This window comes from Phyllobates terribilis, unplaced genomic scaffold, assembly GCF_046119375.1.
Source record: "Phyllobates terribilis strain yellow unplaced genomic scaffold, ASM4611937v1 Scaffold_460__1_contigs__length_1441810, whole genome shotgun sequence".
NCBI classification, from domain to species: Eukaryota; Metazoa; Chordata; class Amphibia; order Anura; family Dendrobatidae; genus Phyllobates; species Phyllobates terribilis.
In genome coordinates this window covers 743,454-766,116 of record NW_027363220.1, presented here as the reverse complement: position 1 = coordinate 766,116, position 22,663 = coordinate 743,454, and the positions used below count along the sequence as shown (strand labels likewise).

The 22,663-nt window shown below is 46.7% G+C and overlaps 1 long non-coding RNA gene across 1 annotated transcript in view; it reads right to left on the bottom strand.

The window, feature by feature from the left end:
* Positions 1 to 22,663, bottom strand: part of LOC141229221 (uncharacterized) — a 40,427-nt gene that overhangs the window by 370 nt on the left and 17,394 nt on the right. The gene's annotated exons all lie outside the window — the stretch shown is intronic.

The window sequence follows — 22,663 nt, the reverse complement described above, 5'->3', positions numbered from 1 at the left end:
GAGCCCATGTTAGTCTATGGGAGACCCGAGCATTTTTGCGGAGGCACCCCCGGCAGTCTGTAGAAAGCCTAAAAAGTGCCCAAAATGATAGTGACAGTGCTCAGATGACATGGGGACAGCATGGGGATCGCCCCAGGAAGCATTTCTGACCCCCAGGTCACTGTTGTCAACAACGTGGTCAGAGGTATTAAGCCACTTTTACAGGCTCATAAGAAAATGTTCAAAAACGAAAGTGAAACTTTTTTCCTGTGAAATATGTTAAGGAATTTCTTTTCCAGGGTAATGACTTGTGTATAAGGTAAAATAAATAACCAAAAACAAAAATACTCCTCCACACCTTGGGCTATGTTCACAAGTAGCATTTTTTATGCGTTTTTGCACTTTTGTATTGCTTTCAACTGTGACAAATGCATTCACTGGGAAATGTCATTTTAACATTTTACAACCTTATCTGGCCATGTGCTGTGTGACACATGCATATAGTGCTGAAAAGACATGGGAACAGCATGGGGAAGACCCCTGGAAGGATCTCTGACTCCCAGGTCACTGCCTAAAAGTGTGCCCATCAGAAGTGATCCTTGCCGCATCAGAAGATGCAGACTTGCAACTATCCCCGTGCAAGTCCTTGTCCCAGGGCAGTGTTCAATTATACCTCCCCCATTCCTTGCAATGCAAGCGCAAATATGCAGCCAACCACCCACCCACCCCCAGGCTGCAATACCATACTGCTAGCTTGCACTTGAAATTGGGCCTTTTAGTTTTGAGGAGGCCGAAGCTGGCCACTACCTCATGGCTGCTTCGGCAGCGAGGTATCCATACTCAGTCCCCAGCCGCCCGGCGGCCGGGTGTCCACACCTGGTCCCCAGCCGCCTGGGGGCGGCGGGGTGTCCATAGACGGTCCCCAGCCACCCCGATTTCTCCGCGGAACATCCCGACACACTTTTCTTAGACTGGCCTGCTTTAGGGCAGCATTGGACAAGCCCACTAGAGAAACCGACTCCATCAGGGGAGGTGAGAATGCCAAGGTGAGGAGCATGATGATGACAGAAGTTAGCATTTGCTTTGTTTTGCTGGAATGCAAGCATAAGTGTGCAACCTGCCACCAACCCACCCTGAGGCTGCAATACCATACTGCTAGCATGCGTGCACTTGAAATTGGGCCTTTTAGGCATGTGGAGGCCAGAGCTGGCTACTACCTCATGGGTGCTTCGGCAGCGAGGTATCGATACTCAGTCCCCAGCCGCCCGGCGGCCGGGTGTCCATGCTCGGTCCCCAGCCGCCAGGGGGCGGCCGGGTGTCCACACTCGGTCCCCAGCCGCCCCGCGGCCAGGTGTCCATAAACGGTTCCAAGCCGCCGCGATTTCTCCGCGGAACATCCCCACACACTTTTCTTAGACTGGCCTGCTTTAGGGCAGCATTGGACGAGCCCACCAAAGAACCCGACTTCTCCGGTGGGCCCTGGCTTCTTTATCAGGGGAATTGAGAGTGCCAAGGTGAGGAGCATGATGAGGATGATAGAAGTTAGCATCTGCTTTGTTTTCAAGGAATGCAAGCGCATGTATGTAGTAGCGGCTAGGCCTGAGGTGGTCAGCGTTTTGGCGCATATCCTACCTCCTCCGAGGATTGCTGGATGTTTTCCTGCTACTATCCAAGTTCTATGACTCTCGTTAAAACAAAGCTTCAAGTGATAAATGATGGATGAGGTAGTGGCAAAGGAGAAAGAGCAGGAGGAACAGGGACCATTCACATCAATATCAGGCCAGTCAACCACATATGTCTTGTAGGATATGTTTCTGTAACAAAAGGAGCGGTTTGGCTACACAGTTATAGGGCATACAGTGAGTGCAATGCCTACCAAAACTTTTGAGGCACTCCAATGCCCCTTGGAAATGACATGGAGGTCAGAGGGCCTTAACTAAACCTTTTTTTCCATTTATGGCAACTGGGTCTCCTGTGCACTGTTGGCCTAAGCAGTGAATGGAAGGCTTTCCAAAAATTATAAGGAACTGCAATGCCCCTGGAAACAGATGTGGATTACAGCGTACTAAAAACCTTCTACCCATTAATGGGGAGTGTGTCTCCCTTAGTTTTCACCTTTGCATTGAAAAGCAAAAGCTGACTAAAATTAGGAGGAAATGCAATGCCCGTTGGAAGAGTCATGGAGATTAGAGGTAAGGTAATTAAAAACAACATTTCAATGCCCCTTGGAAGAGCTGTGGAGTTCAGAGTGGCTTAAGAAGACGCTTTTAATGCCCCTTTGAAGAGACGTGGAGGTCACAGTAGCTTAACAAGACGGTTTTAATGCCCCTTACAAGAGCCATACAGTACAGCATCTTAAAAACATTATTCCCATTATTGGGGAGTGGGTCTCCCATAGTATTTGCTTATGCCTTCCAAGCAAAAGCTTCCAAAAATTATGAGGAAATGCAATGCCCGTTCGAAGAGTCGTGGAGGTCCCAGTAGCTTAACAAGACGCTTTTAATGCCCCTCAGAAGAGACGTGGAGGTCAGAGTGGCATAACAAGACGGTTTTAATGCCCCTTACAAGACACGTGGAGGTCAGAGTGGTATAACAAGACGCTTTTAATGCCCCTCAGAAGAGACGTGGAGGTCAGAGTGGTATAACAAGACGGTTTTAATGCCCCTTACAAGAGACGTGGAGGTCAGAGTGGTATAACAAGATGGTTTTAATGCCCCTCAGAAGAGACGTGGAGGTCAGAGTGGTATAACAAGACGGTTTTAATGCCCCTCTGAAGAGACGTGGGGGTCAGAGTGGTATAACAAGACGGTTTTAATGCCCCTTACAAGACACGTGGAGGTCAGAGTGGTATAACAAGACGGTTTTAATGCCCCTTACAAGACACGTGGAGGTCAGAGTGGTATAACAAGACGGTTTTAATGCCCCTTACAAGACACGTGGAGGTCAGAGTGGTATAACAAGACGGTTTTAATGCCCCTTACAAGAGACGCTCATTATTCTGGCATTTGGCAAATATTAAAAATGATGGTAATCCTAATTGACCTAAAATGGGAAAGGTTTATTCTGATTTCATGTCAGATATTGAGAAAAACATGCAGATGTGTCTATTTATACAGTGTATGGAAACTTCTGATTTCAACTCTGTATATATATATATATATATATATATATATATATATATATATATGTGTATAATATATACACAGCGAAGCTCACACAACACAACACCCACAGCAGAGGAACTGGCTGCACACACACCTGCTCCTGTCAGTGCTGTGAGCGCTCCTCATATCGCTGCTGGCTCCGTTCCTCATATCGCTGCTGGCTCCGCCCCTCACATCGCTGCTGGCTCCGCCCCTCATATCGCTGCTGGCTCCGCCCCTCACATCGCTGCTGGCTCCGCATCTCATATCACTGCTGGCTCCGCCCCTCATGTCGCTGCTGGCTCCGCCCCTCATATCGCTGCTGGCTCTGCCCCTCACATCGCTGCTGGCTCCGCCCATCAGCCGCTCACAGTCCTCAGCAATATGGAGACATCCGCACTGATCAGAATCCTCGGGGGCGTGGCCTGTCACTGTAGTCACACAAGGGTTGTCATGGAGATCTCAAGGGAAGGCAGGTGGGCGGGGCTTAGAGCAGGAAGTAGAAGCCGTGCAGTGTGATTGGCTCCTTACCTTCTGCCAGTAATGGAGCAGATATATGGCTCCTATATAATGGAGGGGGCTCAGGAGGGGTTCCCCACCCAAAAGGTCAGGGGATAAATAATACTGGACATGAGCGAGGGCAGGAGGACATTATTCTATATTGTAAGAAATCTGATTTCTTCTTTCCTCACAGTTTTTCCTGTGCAAGGCCACATGTATTGTGCGATAATCTGTGAATATGGGGGGATCTGCTCCTCACATCCACATCAATCCCCCCACGTCTGAGCTCTCCCTTACAGGGGTCTTCTGCTCTGCACATTGATGCCGTATCCATGGAGATGACATCATGGCCGGTACATGCGGATCTCCCCGATGGGACCCTCATGTATCTGGAGGACGAGGCACTGCTGCTCCTCGGGGAGAGGGGGCACAATTCCTGTACACATGATACAGGGGCTTCTGCCATCTCTGGGCTGAGAATAATGCTGGCAGCGCGCAGTCTACATGATGTGAGGATTACAAGTCTGCAGTCACAGAGAGTCACACAGATGACTGCAGCCTTCAGCTTCACACCGGACAATCCCTTTAAATACATGTATATTGGTCTAAAAATACTTTTTACTATTTCTCTTCATGTAATATTTGCTCTGTTCGGCCTTTACCAGCTTTTTGTTTCCCAGCAGCACATTGATGGCTGCAGAATGAGTTAACTTGAGATTCAGTCAGTGAGCTCCTTATGATGTGGAGTTTCCAGCGCTTTTATTTCTGCGATGATTTATGACTGCATCAGAGATCAGCCCAACTTTCATGCTGGTCTGTGAACATAATCAGCACAGAGAAGGTCAGAATGAGCTCACTGATAAATTCTCAGTGAGCTCATTCTGCAACTAGCAATGCAAAGGAAATAAAAAAGCCAAATTGTTTATGAAACGTTATTGAAAAAATATTTGTATGTATATATTTAGCCCAAAATGTCTGAGTGTCCATATCCTTAGTACCAGCACAGCTGAGGATTTGGTATAATTAGGGGCGTACATAGGAATCATGGGGCCCCATAGCAGAAGTTCTAATTGGGCCCCCCCCCAAAAAAAAATTTAAAAATGTAAATAATTGTCGGAGTCACAGAAGAGCAGATCTCACAACCTTCCAGCCTTTACATAGTAATTTTCCTCCTGCTGAAGTCCTAGATCCCTTTTTCATTGCCCATAAAGTGTGGTGCCAACAAAAGTGCCCCCCAAACACGGTATGATACCCCCATGGTGAATTCCTCCATATGCACAGTATAATGACCCTACTGTACCCCACCTCAACTCCCAGGGTAAAGTATGATGACACCAACACAGTATGATCCCCCAACCGCCCCACACCTCTACATACTCCATAGAGTACAATGCACTCGCCATGGTCCTCCACACAGTATAAGGCACTCGCCATGGTCCTCCACACAGTATAAGGCACTCGCCATGGTCCTCCACGCAGTATAATACAGTCCCCATGGTCCTCCACGCAGTATAATGCACTCCCTCGTGGTCCTCCACACAGTATAATGCATTCCTTCGTGGTCCTCCACGCAGTATAATGCACTCCCACGTGGTCCTCCACACAGTACAATGCACTCCCCCATGGTCCTCCACACAGTACAATGCACTCCCCCATGGTCCTCCACACAGTACAATGCACTCCCCCATGGCCCTCCACACAGTACAATGCACTCCCCCATGGTCCTCCACACAGTACAATGCACTCCCCCATGGTCCTCCACACAGTACAATGCATTCCCCCATGGTCCTCCACACAGTATAAGACTCTTGCCATGGTCCTCCACACAGTATAAGGCACTCGCCATGGTCCTCCACGCAGTATAATACAGTCCCCATGGTCCTCCACGCAGTATAATGCACTCTCTCGTGGTCCTCCACGCTGTATAATGCACTCCCTCGTGGTCCTCCACGCAGTATAATGCACTCCCACGTGGTCCTCCACACAGTACAATGCACTCCCCGTGGTCCTCCACACAGTATAATGCACTCCCCCATGGTCCTCCACACAGTACAATGCACTCCCCCATGGTCCTCCACACAGTACAATGCACTCCCCCATGGTCCTCCACACAGTATAATGCACTCCCCCATGGTCCTCCACACAGTATAAGACACTCGCCATGGTTCTCCACACAGTATAATGCATTCCCCTATGGTCCTGTACGCAGTATAATGCAGCCCCCCATAGGGTAAAATGCAGCCCCCCCCACCCGTAGGGTAAAATGCAGCCCCAGTCCTCCAGTATTATCAGTACACAATGATTTAAAAAATAAATACATACTTACCGCTCCTCGTTCCCCGCTGCTTCAGTCTCTGCAGCTGATCACCTCAGCAGCTGCCAGCTCCACTGTCTGACACAGCGTGGCGCGTCATCATGCCGCTGCGTCAGACGCAGAGGAGGAATGATGGGAGAGGGAGTGTCACATGATGCTCCCTCCTCCAGGTTTTCGTGGGCCCCGGGCGAAAGAGTCTCAGTGGCCCCTTTAACACATCCAACCATTCATGATGCACAGATACAGCAGAGAAATTATAGATATAGATATAGTACAATGCCAAACATTTCACTGACTTCTTACATTTCATGAGTGATATCTTCTGTAAATTCTACAATAGCTCAGAAACCGGTGAATCCTGACAGCGCACAGTGCAGTCCGGACAGTATAGTCCTCCATACAGTGTAATTGCACCACATAGTCCTCCATACAATATTATGGGTACCACATAGTCCTCCATACAGTATTATGAGCCCCATATAATGCTCCATACAAAATACTGGATCCCATATAATTCACCATAGAGAATACTGCCTGGTCCCCATGTAATGCCATATGCAGACTGGACCCCATACAGAGGCCCCACAAGCCCGCTGCATCCTCCCCGGGGCGCCCACAAGCCGGCTGCATCCCCCAGGGGCCCCCACAAGCCTGCAGCACCCCCCCCCCCAGAGGACCCAGAAGCCTGCACCATCCCCCCCAGAGCCCCCACAAGCCCGCAGCATCCCCCCGGAGCACCCACAAGCCCGCAGGATCCCCCCCCAGAGCACCCACAAGCCCACAGCATCCCCCCCAGAGCACCCACAAGCCTGCAGCACCCCCCCCCAGAGCACCCACAAGCCCACAGCATCCCTCCCAGGGCCCCACAAGCCCGCAGCATCCCACCCAGGGCACCCACAAGCCCACAGTATCCCCCCAAGGGCCCCCACAAACCCACAGCATCCCCCCCAGGGCCCCAGAAGCCCACAGCATCCCCCCCAGGGCCCCCACAAGCCCACAGCATCCCCCCCAGGGCCCCACAAGCCCGCAGAATCCCCCCCAGAGCACCCACAAGCCCACAGCATCCCCTCCAGGGCCCCACAAGCCCGCAGCATCTCCCCCAGGGCCACACAAGCTCGCAGCATCCCCCCCAGAGCCCCCGCAAGACCGCAAAATCCCCCTTAGGGCCCCCACAAGCCCGCAGCATCCCCCCCAGATCCCTCACAAGCCCACAGCATCCCCTTAGGGCCCCCACAAGCACACATTATCCCTGCATTATTCCCCAGAGCCCCTAAGATCTCCACAAGCATTAATTAACCCCACCAGACTGCCCTCCAGCATTAACCCCCCCAAATCCCTCACTCGCAAGTATCAAGCCCCCTCACCCCAAAAACAACAAGAAGAAAAGACATCAGACCTGCAATTAATAGAACAATCTCCTGTTTCTCAGCTTAGGATACTGACCTCCTCCTGCAGCTTCACCGGCAGCTCTGTCTCTGCATGAGACTCTGGCGTCTGGTGCTGAACTAGAACACGCCCCCGGAAATGACATCATACCTGGAAGGATCCCATACATTCTAGCGTCTAGGGCACGGGAAGAGGTAAGTATTGTGCCGGCCGGGGCCCTGAGCAGGAGGGGGGGCCCATGGCGCGCCGGGATGCCCGACGGCGAGTAAGCCCCCCGCCTGCTCAGGGCCCCGCCTCTTGCCTGGGTGCAGGAGGGGGACCCGATGCGGGGGTACACAGTGCAGGCGACTGCTATGGGGCCCCCCCAGCTCACGGGCCCCATAGCAGTCGCGTGGCCTGCCGCCATTGGCGGGACGCCACTGGGTACAATGGTGTCTGGCCTGGACAATCCTCTGTAAGGGAAACCAAGTCCGAACTGATAGATTTTCCCTGCACTGATACATTGTAGCAAACGGTCAGGACAGGAGGGGGATTGTCTACACTGAATACCATTGTAATAAATGCTCCGCTGCTGTCAGGATTAGATTTTTTTCAGGTTCTGGATATTAACAAGAATGATTTTATTCTCAGACAACAAGCAGAGATCTTACAAATGGCAGAAAAGTTGAATAATCCTTCATTGCAGAGAGGAGAACTTTCCTCCTGTATCCGGCGGATCGTCCTGTGGCTGAGAACAGTCTTTGCGGAGCGATTCCTCCCTATGAGGGGAACGTCGGCGCGGTGGAGCTGCTGTATCAGCCACGGAGGGGAATGAAGAGCAAGAAAGATTTATCCCTCATCCTGGAGGATCCGGAACTGAAGACTGCGGAGATCAAAGCTGAAGGTGAAGCCACATGTGATCTGTATACATCGGCAGAGGGGTCGTCACATGAGGAAATCCCCCCATATATATATGGAGATGGCGATCTGTGGGGGCCGGACACAGAATCGGTGTGTGGTGTAACCAAAGAGAACACTAAGTCAGCACAGGAGCTGTGTACACAAAACGGAAGCATTCTGCAAAGTTACTTTATTCTCTTTATCCCCTTCCCGACATCCGCAGAATTTAAGTGTCGCAATTCCAATGAGTTGTGGATTTTTGGTTCAAGTTGCCCAACGGGAGCAAAAAATAATGTGATAGAAAAGGATTAAAATTAAAATTTATATATATAAAAAAAATCCTTTTAAATTTCCTCCCTCCATTTGTCAATACAAAGCAAGACTAAACGATTATATATATATATTTATTTATTTAGTATTGACACACTGACAAAAAGTCCATCTATCAAATCATAAATATATTAACCCGTACAGCAAATGCCCAACAGCAAAGATAATCTAAACACCCAATTTTTTTTTCTTTTTGGGTAATTTTACCTCCCAAAAAATGCATCAAAAAGAGATGAAAAGTTTGTAGACGGCAGAGAATGGCATCAATAACCCCCGCAGGTCGGCGAGCAGAAAGCGAACCTCGCCCAGATTCATCAGCAGAAACATGGAACAGATGCAGGGTCTCACAAAATGGTGACACAATACCGGGTTATTTATTACTGTTTGGTGACACCATAATACGGCAATTCTGGCTTCTTAATTTATTTTTCCGCTATTTAACGTGCGGTTTAAATAATTTGGGCTTTGATAGGTCGGACTTTTACAGACACGACAATATAAAATGTTTCTTTTTTAATTTCTTTTTTTTTACCTCGGAAAATAGGGGTGATTTAACATTTTTGTTTATTTTTTTTCTTTTATAAAACTTTTTTCTTTTTTTTCCATTTTTACTTTCTTTTTTTATGTCCCCTTAGGGCACTTGAACCTGCCATCTCTTGACTGCTTATTCTATATACAGTAATCCTCTAGTAATGCAGTATACAGTTTATAAGATTAAGTCCAGACTGTGGATGAACTTCACAGGAGTACCAAGATGGCAGCCATGCAGGCCTTCACCATTCCCCTGACTGCCATTGTCATCCATTTCCTGGCGATAGCGCAATGTAAATGCCGCTGTTGGCTCAGGTGGCCACAGTCTACTCAAGTCGCTGCTGTCGGCTCAGGTCACCGCTGTTCTGGGCTGGCTGGCAAATTGCACACAGTAGCAACCCATCCTTACTGAGTTTTATCTGTGGCTGATTCATAAAGTGAGTAAAGGTTACAAAGCTTTAAAAAGATAAAGCCGGTGTTATGATGTAATAGTTGAGGTCAAATGCCGACTAGATTCTCATCCACTTCTATCAGTGGGCTACTCAGAGAGGTGTCTGAGACTCTAGTCAGCATGTGACCAGGCTCGGACTGGCCTGCTGGGGAATTCCCCGTTGGGCTCCACTGCAGGGCCAGCACTGACAAGAGAAGGAAGGCTCCTCCCACTCCTACCCTACCACAGCTATGCACTTGTCTATATACCGTATGCTGTGTGTGTGGGGGGGTGTGGTTTGACTTGTCTATATACCGTATGCTGTGTGTGGGGGGGACTTGTCTATATACTGTATGCTGTGTGTGTGGGGGGGGACTTGTCTATATACCGTATGCTGTGTGTGTGGGGGGGGGCTTGTCTATATACCGTATGCTGTGTGTGGGGGACTTGTCTATATACTGTATGCTGTGTGTGGGGGATTTGTCTATATACCGTATGCTGTGTGTGGGGGACTTGTCTATATACCGTATGCTGTGTGTGGGGGACTTGTCTATATACTGTATGCTGTGTAGGGGGGACTTGTCTATATACCGTATGCTGTGTGGGGGACTTGTCTATATACTGTATGCTGTGTATGGGGGACTTGTCTATATACCGTATGCTGTGTGTGGGGGACTTGTCTATATACCGTATGCTGTGTGTGGGGGACTTGTCTATATACCGTATGCTGTGTGTGGGGGACTTGTCTATATACCGTATGCTGTGTGTGGGGGACTTGTCTATATAACGTATGCTGTGTGTGGGGGACTTGTCTATATACCGTATGCTGTGTGTGAGGGACTTGTCTATATACTGTATGCTGTGTATGGGGGACTTGTCTATATACTGTATGCTGTGTGGGGGACTTGTCTATATACCGTATGCTATGTGGGGGACTTGTCTATATACCGTATGCTGTGTGTGGGGGACTTGTCTATATACCGTATGCTATGTGGGGGACTTGTCTATATACCGTATGCTGTGTGTGGAGGACTTGTCTATATACCGTATGCTGTGTGTGGGGGACTTGTCTATATACCGTATGCTGTGTGGGGGGGACTTGTCTATATACCGTATGCTGTGTGTGGGGGACTTGTCTATATACTGTATGCTGTGTATGGGGGACTTGTCTATATACTGTATGCTGTGTGGGGGACTTGTCTATATACCGTATGCTATGTGGGGGACTTGTCTATATACCGTATGCTGTGTGGGGGGGACTTGCCTATATACCGTATGCTGTGTGGGGGGGACTTGTCTATATACCGTATGCTGTGTGGGGGGGACTTGTCTATATACTGTATGCTGTGTGGGGGGGACTTGTCTATATACCGTATGCTGTGTGTGGGGGACTTGTCTATATACCGTATGCTGTGTGTGGGGGACTTGTCTATATACCGTATGCTGTGTGTGGGGGACTTGTCTATATACTGTATGCTGTGTGAGGGGGACTTGTCTATATACTGTATGCTGTGTGGGGGGGACTTGTCTATATACCGTATGCTGTGTGGGGGGGGACTTGTCTATATACCGTATGCTGTGTGGGGGGGACTTGTCTATATACCGTATGCTGTGTGGGGGGGACTTGTCTATATACCGTATGCTGTGTGGGGGGGACTTGTCTATATACCGTATGCTGTGTGTGGGGGACTTGTCTATATACTGTATGTGGGGGACTTGTCTATATACCGTATGCTGTGTGAGGGGGACTTGTCTATATACTGTATGCTGTGTGGGGGGGACTTGTCTATATACCGTATGCTGTGTGAGGAGGACTTGTCTATATACTGTATGCTGTGTGGGGGGACTTGTCTATATACCGTATGCTGTGTGGGGGGGACTTGTCTATATACCGTATGGGGGGGACTTGTCTATATACCGTAAGCTGTGTATGGGGGACTTGTCTATATACTGTATGCTGTGTGTGGGGGACTTGTCTATATACCGTATGCTGTGTGGGGGGGACTTGTGTATATACTGTATGCTATGTGTGTGGGGGACTAGTCTATATACTGTATGCTGTGTGTGGGGGACTTGTCTATATACCGTATGCTGTGTGTGGGGGACTTGTCTATATACCGTATGCTGTGTGTGGGGACTTGTCTATATACTGTATGCTGTGTGGGGGGGACTTGTGTATATAAGTGAAGAGTCTCCGCGAGCTCAAAGAACACTGGATTTTGGCTGTTGGAGCTGAAAAGAGGACATTGGTAAACCAGGGGAGGAGTCCTGAGGAGATAATTTGCATATTCCCACTGCATTTTGGGGTAAGTGAAGAGTCTCCGCGAGCTCAAAGAACACTGGATTTTGGCTGTTGGAGCTGAAAAGAGGACATCGGTAAACCAGGGGAGGAGTCCTGAGGAGATAATTTGCATATTCCCACTGCATTTTGGGGTAAGTGAAGAGTCTCCGCGAGCTCAAAGAACACTGGATTTTGGCTGTTGGAGCTGAAAAGAGGACATCGGTAAACCAGGGGAGGAGTCCTGAGGAGATAATTTGCATATTCCCACTGCATTTTGGGGTAAGTGAAGAGTCTCCGCGAGCTCAAAGAACACTGGATTTTGGCTGTTGGAGCTGAAAAGAGGACATCGGTAAACCAGGGGAGGAGTCCTGAGGAGATAATTTGCATATTCCCACTGCATTTTGGGGTAAGTGAAGAGTCTCCGCGAGCTCAAAGAACACTGGATTTTGGCTGTTGGAGCTGAAAAGAGGACATCGGTAAACCAGGGGAGGAGTCCTGAGGAGATAATTTGCATATTCCCACTGCATTTTGGGGTAAGTGAAGAGTCTCCGCGAGCTCAAAGAACACTGGATTTTGGCTGTTGGAGCTGAAAAGAGGACATCGGTAAACCAGGGGAGGAGTCCTGAGGAGATAATTTGCATATTCCCACTGCATTTTGGGGTAAGTGAAGAGTCTCCGCGAGCTCAAAGAACACTGGATTTTGGCTGTTGGAGCTGAAAAGAGGACATCGGTAAACCAGGGGAGGAGTCCTGAGGAGATAATTTGCATATTCCCACTGCATTTTGGGGTAAGTGAAGAGTCTCCGCGAGCTCAAAGAACACTGGATTTTGGCTGTTGGAGCTGAAAAGAGGACATCGGTAAACCAGGGGAGGAGTCCTGAGGAGATAATTTGCATATTCCCACTGCATTTTGGGGTAAGTGAAGAGTCTCCGCGAGCTCAAAGAACACTGGATTTTGGCTGTTGGAGCTGAAAAGAGGACATCGGTAAACCGCGCGCCGGTAGGCGCGCGCATTTTGAAGCTTTTTTTTAAGCTTTTTTCACTGTTTTCAGAACATTAACAGTAAGAACATGGAAGAGTCCAGGAGCCATTTGGTGAGCTGCATATCCTGCTACATGTTCACAGACTTGCCAGTGGAAAAGCCAAACTTCACATGCCAGAAATGCAAGCTTGTGTCCCTGTTGGAGGAAAAGTTGCGAAATCTAGAAGAGAGGTTAACTACCTTGAAAATCATTAAGGAAGGTGAAGAGTTCTTAGACAGAGCAGAATTATCTCTTCATGATTCAGAAAGAGAAGAAATTCGAACTGCACCTGACGAAACAGAGAAATGGAAGCATGTGACACAGAGAAGCAGGAGGATCGAGAGGCAGTCAGCACCCATACTGCTCAGGAACCATTACCAGGCTCTCACGCAGGAGAACCATGAAGAAATACAGCAAAATAAGACTTTGCCAGCAATGAATAACCTTGTAAGCCCTCAGAATCCTCCTGGATGGAGAAAGAAGAATGTTGTGAAGAAAAAACGGAGAGTGGTGGTTATGGGGGATTCCCTGTTAAGAGGAACAGAGGCCACTATCTGCAGACCAGACATAACCTCAAGAGAAATGTGCTGTCTTCCAGGAGCAAAAATTAAAGATGTGTCTGACAGGATATCAAGACTCTTCAGACCTACAGATCACTACCTATTCCTGCTAATACATGTGGGGACAAATGACACCGCAGGAAAGGACCTGGAAACCATCTGCAGTGACTTTGAAGACTTAGGCAAGAAAGTGAAAGAATTGGGAGCGCAGGTGGTCTTCTCATCCATCCTCCCAGTGGATGGCCATGGAACAATGAGGTGGAATAAGATTCTACAGGTGAACAACTGGCTACGTCGATGGTGCCGTCAACAAGGATTTGGATTTCTGGATCACGGAATGAATTACCTATACGATGGACTACTTGCTAGAGATGGGGTGCACCTTACGAAGACTGGAAAACATGTATTTGGAAGTCGTCTTGCTACACTCATCAGAAGAGCTTTAAACTAGAACAATGTGGGAAGGGAAGCAAAAGGCCTGAAAAAGCCATACAGCTGACAAATACTATTGAGATCTCTGCTACTGGAAGTGGAAAAGAAGAACAAAGACAAAACAATTTAAATAATAAAAATATGGGAGGAAGAGAAACCAATCACAAACTAAAATGTTTTTATACAAATGCACAAAGCATGGGCAACAAACAAGGAGAATTGGAACTACTAATGAAGGAAAAGGAATATGATGTCATTGGAATCACTGAAACTTGGTGGGACGATACACATGATTGGACTAAAAGGCTAAAAGGATACAACTTATTTGCAAGAAACAGACTTGATAAACGAGGAGGAGGTGTTGCATTGTATGTTAGAAAAGCGTATATCTGCACAGAGATTGAAGCTTCAGAGACTGGGAGTTCTGTGGAAACTGTTTGGGTAAGAATACAAGGAGAGAACAACGGAAAGGACACCATTGTAGGCATTTACTACAGGCCACCTGGGCAAGCTGAAGATATGGATGAACTCTTTATGTATCAAATGACCAAGTTCTCCAAAAAATATGACGTAGTGGTCATGGGAGATTTCAACTATCCAGACATTTGTTGGGAATCTCTCTCAAGTAAAACTAACAGGTCAAGCAAATTCTTATCCTCTCTTGCTGACAACTTTATCTTCCAAAAGGTAGGGGAGAAAACAAGGGGATCTGCTACTTTGGATCTAATCCTTATAAACAGGGAGGAAATGGTTGAGGAGGTAAAGGTGGCTGGGACCCTAGGAGGCAGCGATCATGCTATTATAGAATTTTGGATAACTAGAGGAGGAAGACATGTGAAGACTCAAACTTCAAGGTTAGATTTTAGAAAGGCAGATTTTAAGAGACTCAGAAAGAGAATAGGAGGGATCCAATGGCTGGATGTCCTTAAGGACAAAAATGTCCAGGAAGGATGGGAAATTTTTAAAAATGAGATTCTCAAAGCACAATCGTTAACAATCCCGAAAAGTAGGAAGAATGGGAAGCATTTAAGGAAACCAGGATGGATGAACACAGAACTTAAACACATGCTAAAAAGAAAGAAAGAAATGTTTATTAAATGGAAAGAGGGAGGCATATCTAAAGAAGATTATAATGCAGTCTGCAGATCCTGTAGGGCACGTATCAGGTTAGCTAAAGCTGACAATGAATTAAGGCTTGCAAGAGATGTCAAAAGCAATAAAAAAGGATTTTGGGGGTATGTCAAAAGTAAAAGAAAAGTCAAAGATGCTATAGGATTTTTACAGGATGAAAATGGAGAAATGGTAAGAGAGGATGTTGAGAAGGCCGAACTTTTTAATTCCTATTTTGCATCTGTTTTCTCTCAGAAAGAAAATGTAACATCAACTGATCTTCACTGTCCTTTTAAAGGAATAGAGGAATCCAAGTTATCTGTAAACCGAAAGATTGTGAGGGAATATTTAGCTAACATAAATGAGTTCAAGTCTCCAGGTCCAGATGAATTACACCCCAGAGTACTGAAGGAGATCGTAGAAGAAATTTTAGAACCACTCTCCATAATCTTTGAAAATTCTTGGAGAACAGGAGAAGTCCCAGAAGACTGGAGAAGAGCAAATGTTGTTCCTATCTTCAAAAAGGGGAAGAAGGTGGACCCAGGGAACTATAGGCCGGTGAGTCTGACTTCTATACCAGGAAAGATCTTTGAACAAATTATTAAACAACATGTATGTAAGTACATGGATAAGAATGAAGTGATTAACCAGAGTCAGCATGGGTTTGTAACTAACAAGTCATGTCAGACTAACTTAATTTCCTTCTATGACAGAATCACTGACTGGGTGGATCAGGGAAATGCTGTAGATATAGTATATCTTGACTTCAGCAAAGCATTTGACAAAGTATCTCACACCATCCTTATTGAAAAAATGACCAAGTATGCAATGGACCAGGCAACTGTTAGGTGGATTCATAACTGGCTTAGTGATCGGACTCAAAGGGTGGTTGTAAATGGCTTCACATCCAGCTGGATGAATGTCTCAAGTGGGGTACCACAGGGCTCCGTCCTGGGACCTGTATTGTTCAACATCTTTATCAATGATTTAGATGAAGGAATTGAGGGTAAGCTGATTAAATTTGCTGATGACACAAAGCTAGGAGGGATAGCTAATACTAGAGAAGAGAGAGAGAGGATTCAAAAAGACCTAAATAAACTGGAGCATTGGGCAGCAACCAACAGAATGGTTTTTAACAGGGAAAAATGCAAAGTACTACATCTGGGCAATAAAAATGAAAAAAGCATATACAGAATGGGAGGAATAGAGCTAAGCAACAGTACATGTGAAAAAGACTTAGGTATACTAATAGATCATAGACTGAACATGAGTCAACAGTGTGATGCAGCAGCAAAAAAGGCAAATACAATTCTGGGATGTATTAACAGAAGCATACAGTCTAGATCACGTGAAGTCATTATCGGTCTTTACTCCTCTTTGGTCAGACCTCATCTGGAATACTGTGTACAGTTTTGGGCACCACATTTTAAAAAAGACATAGACAAACTGGAGCAAGTTCAGAGAAGAGCGACCAGAATGGTGACTGGTCTGCAAACTATGTCCTATGAGGAACGGTTGCAGGATTTGGGAATGTTTAGCTTGCAAAAAAGAAGACTGAGAGGAGACTTAATAGCTGTCTACAAATATGTCAAGGGCTGTCACATTGTAGAAGGATCATCTTTATTCTCATTTGCACAAGGAAAGACTAGAAGCAATGGGATGAAACTAAATGGGAGGAGACACAGATTAGATATTAGAAAAAACTTTTTGACAGTTAGGGTGATTAATGAGTGGAACAGGCTGCCACGAGAGGTGGTGAGTTCCCCTTCAATGGACGTCTTCAAACAGAGGCTGGACAGACATCTGTCTGAGATGATCCTGCTTTGAGCAGGGGGTTGGACCAGATGACCCAGGAGGTCCCTTCCAACTCTACCATTCTATGATTCTATGATTCTATGATTCTACTGTATGCTGTGTGTGGGGGACTTGTCTATATACTGTATGCTGTGTGGGGGACTTGTCTATATACCGTATGCTGTGTGTGGGGGACTTGTCTATATACTGTCTGCTGAGCCGTGTATCTAATCCTATGCTGTGTGATACTGTCTACTGAGCTGTGTATCTAATCCTGTCCTGTGTGATACTGTCTGATGAGCTGTGTATCTAATCCTCTCCTGTGCGATACTGTCTGATGAGCCGTGTATCTAATCCTCTCCTGTGTGATACTGTCTGCTGAGCTGTGTATCTAATCCTATCCTGTGTGATACTATCTGCTGAGCTGTGTATCTAATCCTATCCTGTGTGATACTATCTGCTGAGCTGTGTATCTAATCCTCTCCTGTGTGATACTGTCTGCTGAGCCGTGTATCTAATCCTATCCTGTGTGATACTATCTGCTGAGCTGTGCATCTAATCCTATCCTGTGTGACACTATCTGCTGAGCAGTGTATCTAATCCTCTCCTGTGTGATACTGTCTGCTGAGCCGTGTATCTAATCCTCTCCTGTGTGATACTGTCTGCTGAGCTGTGTATCTAATCCTCTCCTGTGTGATACTGTCTGCTGAGCCATGTATCTAATCCTATCCTGTGTGATACTATCTGCTGAGCTGTGCATCTAATCCTATCCTGTGTTATACTATCTGCTGAGCAGTGTATCTAATCCTCTCCTGTGTGATACTGTCTGCTGAGCCGTGTATCTAATCCTCTCCTGTGTGATACTGTCTGCTGAGCTGTGTATCTAATCCTCTCCTGTGTGATACTGTCTGCTGAGCCGTGTATCTAATCCTACCCTGTGCGATACTGTCTGCTGAACCGTGTATCTAATCCTGCCCTGTGTGATACTGTCTGCTGAGCCGTGTATCTAATCCTATCCTGTGTGATACTGTTTGCTGAGCCGTGTATCTAATCCTATCCTGTGTGATACCATCTGCTGAGATGTGTATCTAATCCTCTCCTGTGTAATACTGTCTGCTGAGCTTTGTATCTAATTCTATGCTGTGCTAAACTGTCTACTGAGATGTGTATCTAATCCTATCCTGTGTGATACCATCTGCTGAGCCGTGTAACTAATCCTCTCCTGTGTGATACTGTCTGCTGAGCCCTGTATCTAATCATATCCTGTGTGATACCATCTGCTGAGCCGTGTATCTAAACCTATCCTGTGTGATACCAGCTGCTGAGCTGTGTATCTAATCCTATCCTTTGTGATACTCTCTGCTGAGCTGTGTATCTAATCCTCTCCTGTGTGATACTATCTGCTGAGCAGTGTATCTAATCCTCTCCTGTGTGATACTGTCTGCTGAGCTGTGTATCTAATCCTCTACTGTGTGATACTATCTGCTGAGCTGTGTATCTAATCCTGTCCTGTGTGATACTGTCTGCTGAGCTGTGTATCTAATCCTGTCCTGTGTGATACTGTCTGCTGAGCTGTGTATCTAATCCTCTCCTGTGTGATACTGTCTGCTGAGCTGTGCATCTAATCCTATCCTGTGTGATACTATCTGCTGAGCAGTGTATCTAATCCTATCCTGTGTGATACTGTCTGCTGAGCCGTGTATCTAATCCCGCCCTGTGCGATACTGTCTGCTGAGCCGTGTATCTAATCCTCTCCTGTGTGATACTGTCTGCTGAGCTGTGTATCTAATCCCCTCCTGTGTGATACTGTCTGCTGAGCTGTGTATCTAATCCCGCCCTGTGCGATACTGTCTGCTGAGCCGTGTATCTAATCCACTCCTGTGTGATACTATCTGCTGAGCTTTGTATCTAATCCTGTGCTGTGTGATACTGTCTGCTGAGCCGTGTATCTAATCCTCTCCTGTGTGATACTGTCTGCTGAGCCGTGTATCTAATCCACTCCTGTGTGATACTGTCTGCTGAGCTGTGTATCTAATCCCGCCCTGTGCGATACTGTCTGCTGAGCCGTGTATCTAATCCTCTCCTGTGTGATACTGTCTGCTGAGCCGTGTATCTAATCCTCTCCTGTGTGATACTGTCTGCTGAGCCTTGTATCTAATCCCGCCCTGTGCGATACTGTCTGCTGAGCCGTGTATCTAATCCACTCCTGTGTGACACTATCTGCTGAGCTTTGTATCTAATCCTGTGCTGTGTGATACTGTCAGCTGAGTTGTGTATCTAATCCTATCCTGTGTGATACCATCTGCTGAGCTGTGTATCTAATCCTCTCCTGTGTGATACTGTCTGCTGAGCTATGTATCTAATCCTCTCCTGTGTGATACTGCCTGCTGAGCTGTGTATCTAAGCCTATCCTGTGTGATACTGTCTGCTGAGCCGTGTATCTAATCCTATGCTGTGTGATACTGTCTGCTGAGCTGTGTATCTAATCCTATGCTGTGTGATAATGTCTGCTGAGCTGTATCTCTAATCCTACCCTGTGTGATACTGTCTGCTCAACCGTGTATCTAATCCTCTCCTGTGTGATACCGTCTGCTGAGCAGTGTATCTAATCCTCTCCTGTGTGATACCGTCTGCTGAGCAGTGTATCTAATCCTCTCCTGTGTGATACTGTCTGCTGAGCTGTGTATCTAATCCTTTCCTGTGTGATACTGTGTGCTGAGCTGTGTATGTAATCCTCTGTGTGATACTGTCTGATGAGCTGTGTATCTAATCCTGTCCTGTGTGATACTGTCAGCTGAGCTGTGTATCTAATCCTCTCCTGTGTGATACTGTCTGCTGAGCTGTGTATCTAATCCTCTCCTGTGTGATACTGTCAGCTGAGCTGTGTATCTAATCCTCTCATGTGTGATACTGTCAGCTGAGCTGTGTATCTAATCCTCTCCTGTGTGATACTGTCTGATGAGCTGTGTATCTAATCCTCTCCTGTGTGACTCTGTCTGCTGAGCCGTGTATCTAATCCTATGCTGTGTGATACCGTCTGCTGAGCAGTGTATCTAATCCTCTCCTGTGTGATACTGTGTGCTGAGCCGTGTATCTAATCCTCTCCTGTGTGATACTGTGTGCTGAGATGTGTATCTAATCCTGTCCTGTGTGATACTGTCTACTGAGCTGTGTATCTAATTCTATCCTGTGTGATACTGTGTGCTGAGCTGTGTATCTTATCCTCTCCTGTGTGACACTGTCTACTGAGCTATGTATCTAATCCTCTCCTGTGTGATACTGTCTGCTGAGCTGTGTATCTAATTATCTCCTGTGTGATACTGTCTGATGAACTGTGTATCTAATCCTATCCTGTGTGATACTGTCTGCTGAGCCGTGTATCTAATCCCGCCCTGTGCGATACTGTCTGCTGAGCCGTGTATCTAATCCACCCATGTGATACACTCTGCTGAGCTGTGTATCTAATCCTCTCCTGTGTGATACTGTCTGATGAACTGTGTATCTAATCCTATCTTGTGTGATACCGTCTGCTGAGTCGTGTATCTAATCCCGCCCTGTGCGATACTGTCTGCTGAGCCGTGTATCTAATCCACTCCTGTGTGATACTGTCTGATGAACTGTGTATCTAATCCTCTCCTGTGTGATGCTGTCTGCTGAGCTGTTTATCTAATCCTCTCTTTTGTGATACTGTCTGCTGAGCAGTGTATCTAATCTTATCCTGTGATACTGTCTGCTGAGCTGTGTATCTAATCCCCTCCTGTGTGATTCTGTCTGCTGAGCCGTGTATCTAATCCTATGCTGTGTGATACTGTCTGCTGAGCTGTGTATCTAATCCTATGCTGTGTATCTAATCATCTCCTGTGTGATAATGTCTGCTGAGCCGTGTATCTAATCCTATCCTGTGTGATACTGTCTGCTGAGCTGTGTATCTAATCCTATCCTGTGTAATACCATCTGCTGAGCAGTGTATCTAATCCTATCTTGTGTGATACTGACTGCTGAGCTGTGTATCTAATCCTCTCCTGTGTGATACTGTGTGCTGAGCTGTGTATCTAATCCTATCCTATGTGATACTGTCTGCTGAGCAGTGTATCTAATACTCTCCTGTGTGATACCGTCTGCTGAGCTGTGTATCTAATCCTCTCCTGTGTGATACTGTCTGCTGAGCTGTGTATCTAATCCTACCCTGTATGATACTGTCTACTGAGCTGTGTATCTAATCCTCTCCTGTGTGATACTGTCTGATGAACTGTGTATCTAATCCTGTCCTATGTGATACTGTCAGCTGAGCTGTGTATCTAATCCTCTCCTGTGTGATACTGTCTGCTGAGCTGTGCATCTAATACTGTCCTGTGTGATACCGTCGGCTGAACTATGTATCTAATCCTTTCCTGTGTGATACTGTCTGCTGAGCTGTATCTCTAATCCTCTCCTGTGTGATACTGTCTGCTGAGCAGTGTGTCTAATCCTTTCCTGTGCGATACTGTCTGCTGAGCTGTGTATCTAATCCTCTCCTGTGTGATACTGTCTGCTGAGCAGTGTATCTAATCTTATACTCTGTGATACTGTCTCCTGAGCTGTGTATCTAATCCCCTCCTGTGTGACACTGTCTGCTGAGCTGTGTATCTAATCATCTCCTGTGTGATACTGTCTGCTGAGCCGTGTATCTAATCCTATGCTGTGTGATAGTCTGCTGAGCAGTGTATCTAATCTTATACTGTGTGATACTGTCTGCTGAGCTGTGTATCTAATCCCCTCCTGTGTGATACTGTCTGCTGAGCTGTGTATCTAATCCTCTCCTGTGTGATACTGTCTGCTGAGCTGTGTATCTAATCCTCTCCTGTGTGATACTGTCTGCTGAGCTGTGTTTCTAATCCTCTCCTGTGTGATACTGTCTGCTGAGCCATGTATCTAATCCTCTCCTGTGTGATACTATCTGCAGAGCAGTGTATCTAATCCTCTACTGTGTGATGTTGTCTTCTGAGCCATGTATCTAATCCTCTCCTGTGTGATACTGTCTGCTGAGCCGTGTATCTAATCCTCTGTGTAATACTGTGTGTTGAGCCGTGTATCTAATCCTCTCCTGTGTGATACTGTCTGCTGAGCTGTGTATCTAATACTCTCCTGTGTGATACTGTCTGCTGAGCAGTGTATCTAATCTTATCCTGTGTGATACTGTCTGCTGAGCTGTGTATCTAATCCCCTCCTGTGTGATACTGTCAGATGAGCTGTGTCTCTAATCCTCTCCTGTGTGATACTGTGTGCTGAGCTGTGTATCTAATCCTCTCCTGTGTGATACTGTCTGCTGCGCCGTGTACCTAATCCTATGCTGTGTGATACTGTCTGCTGAGATGTGTATCTTATCCTATGCTGTGTATCTAATCCTCTCCTGTGTGATACTGTCTACTGAGCCGTGTATCTAATCCTCTCCTGTGTGATACTGTCTGCTGAGCCGTGTATCTAATCCTATCCTGTGTGATACTGTTTGCTGACCTGTGTATCTAATCCTATGCTGTGTGATACTGTCTGGTGAGCTGTGTATCTAATCCTGTCCTGTGTGATACTGTCTGCTGAGCTGTGTATCTAATCCTATGCTGTGTATCTAATCATCTCCTGTGTGAAAATGTCTGCTGAGCCGTGTATCTAATCCTATCCTGTGTGATACTGTCTGCTGAGCTGTGTATCTAATCCTATACTGTGTAATACCATCTGCTGAGCAGTGTATCTAATCCTATCCTGTGTGATACTGTCTGCTGAGCTGTGTATCTAATCCTCTCCTGTGTGATACGGTCTGCTGAGCCGTGTATCTAATCCTCTCCTGTGTGATACTGTGTGCTGAGCTGTGTATCTAATCCTCTCCTGTGTGATACTGTCTGCTGAGCTGTGTATCTAATCCTCTCCTGTGTGATACTGTCTGCTGAGCTGTGTATCTAATCCTCTCCTGTGTGATACTGTCTGCTGAGCCGTGTATC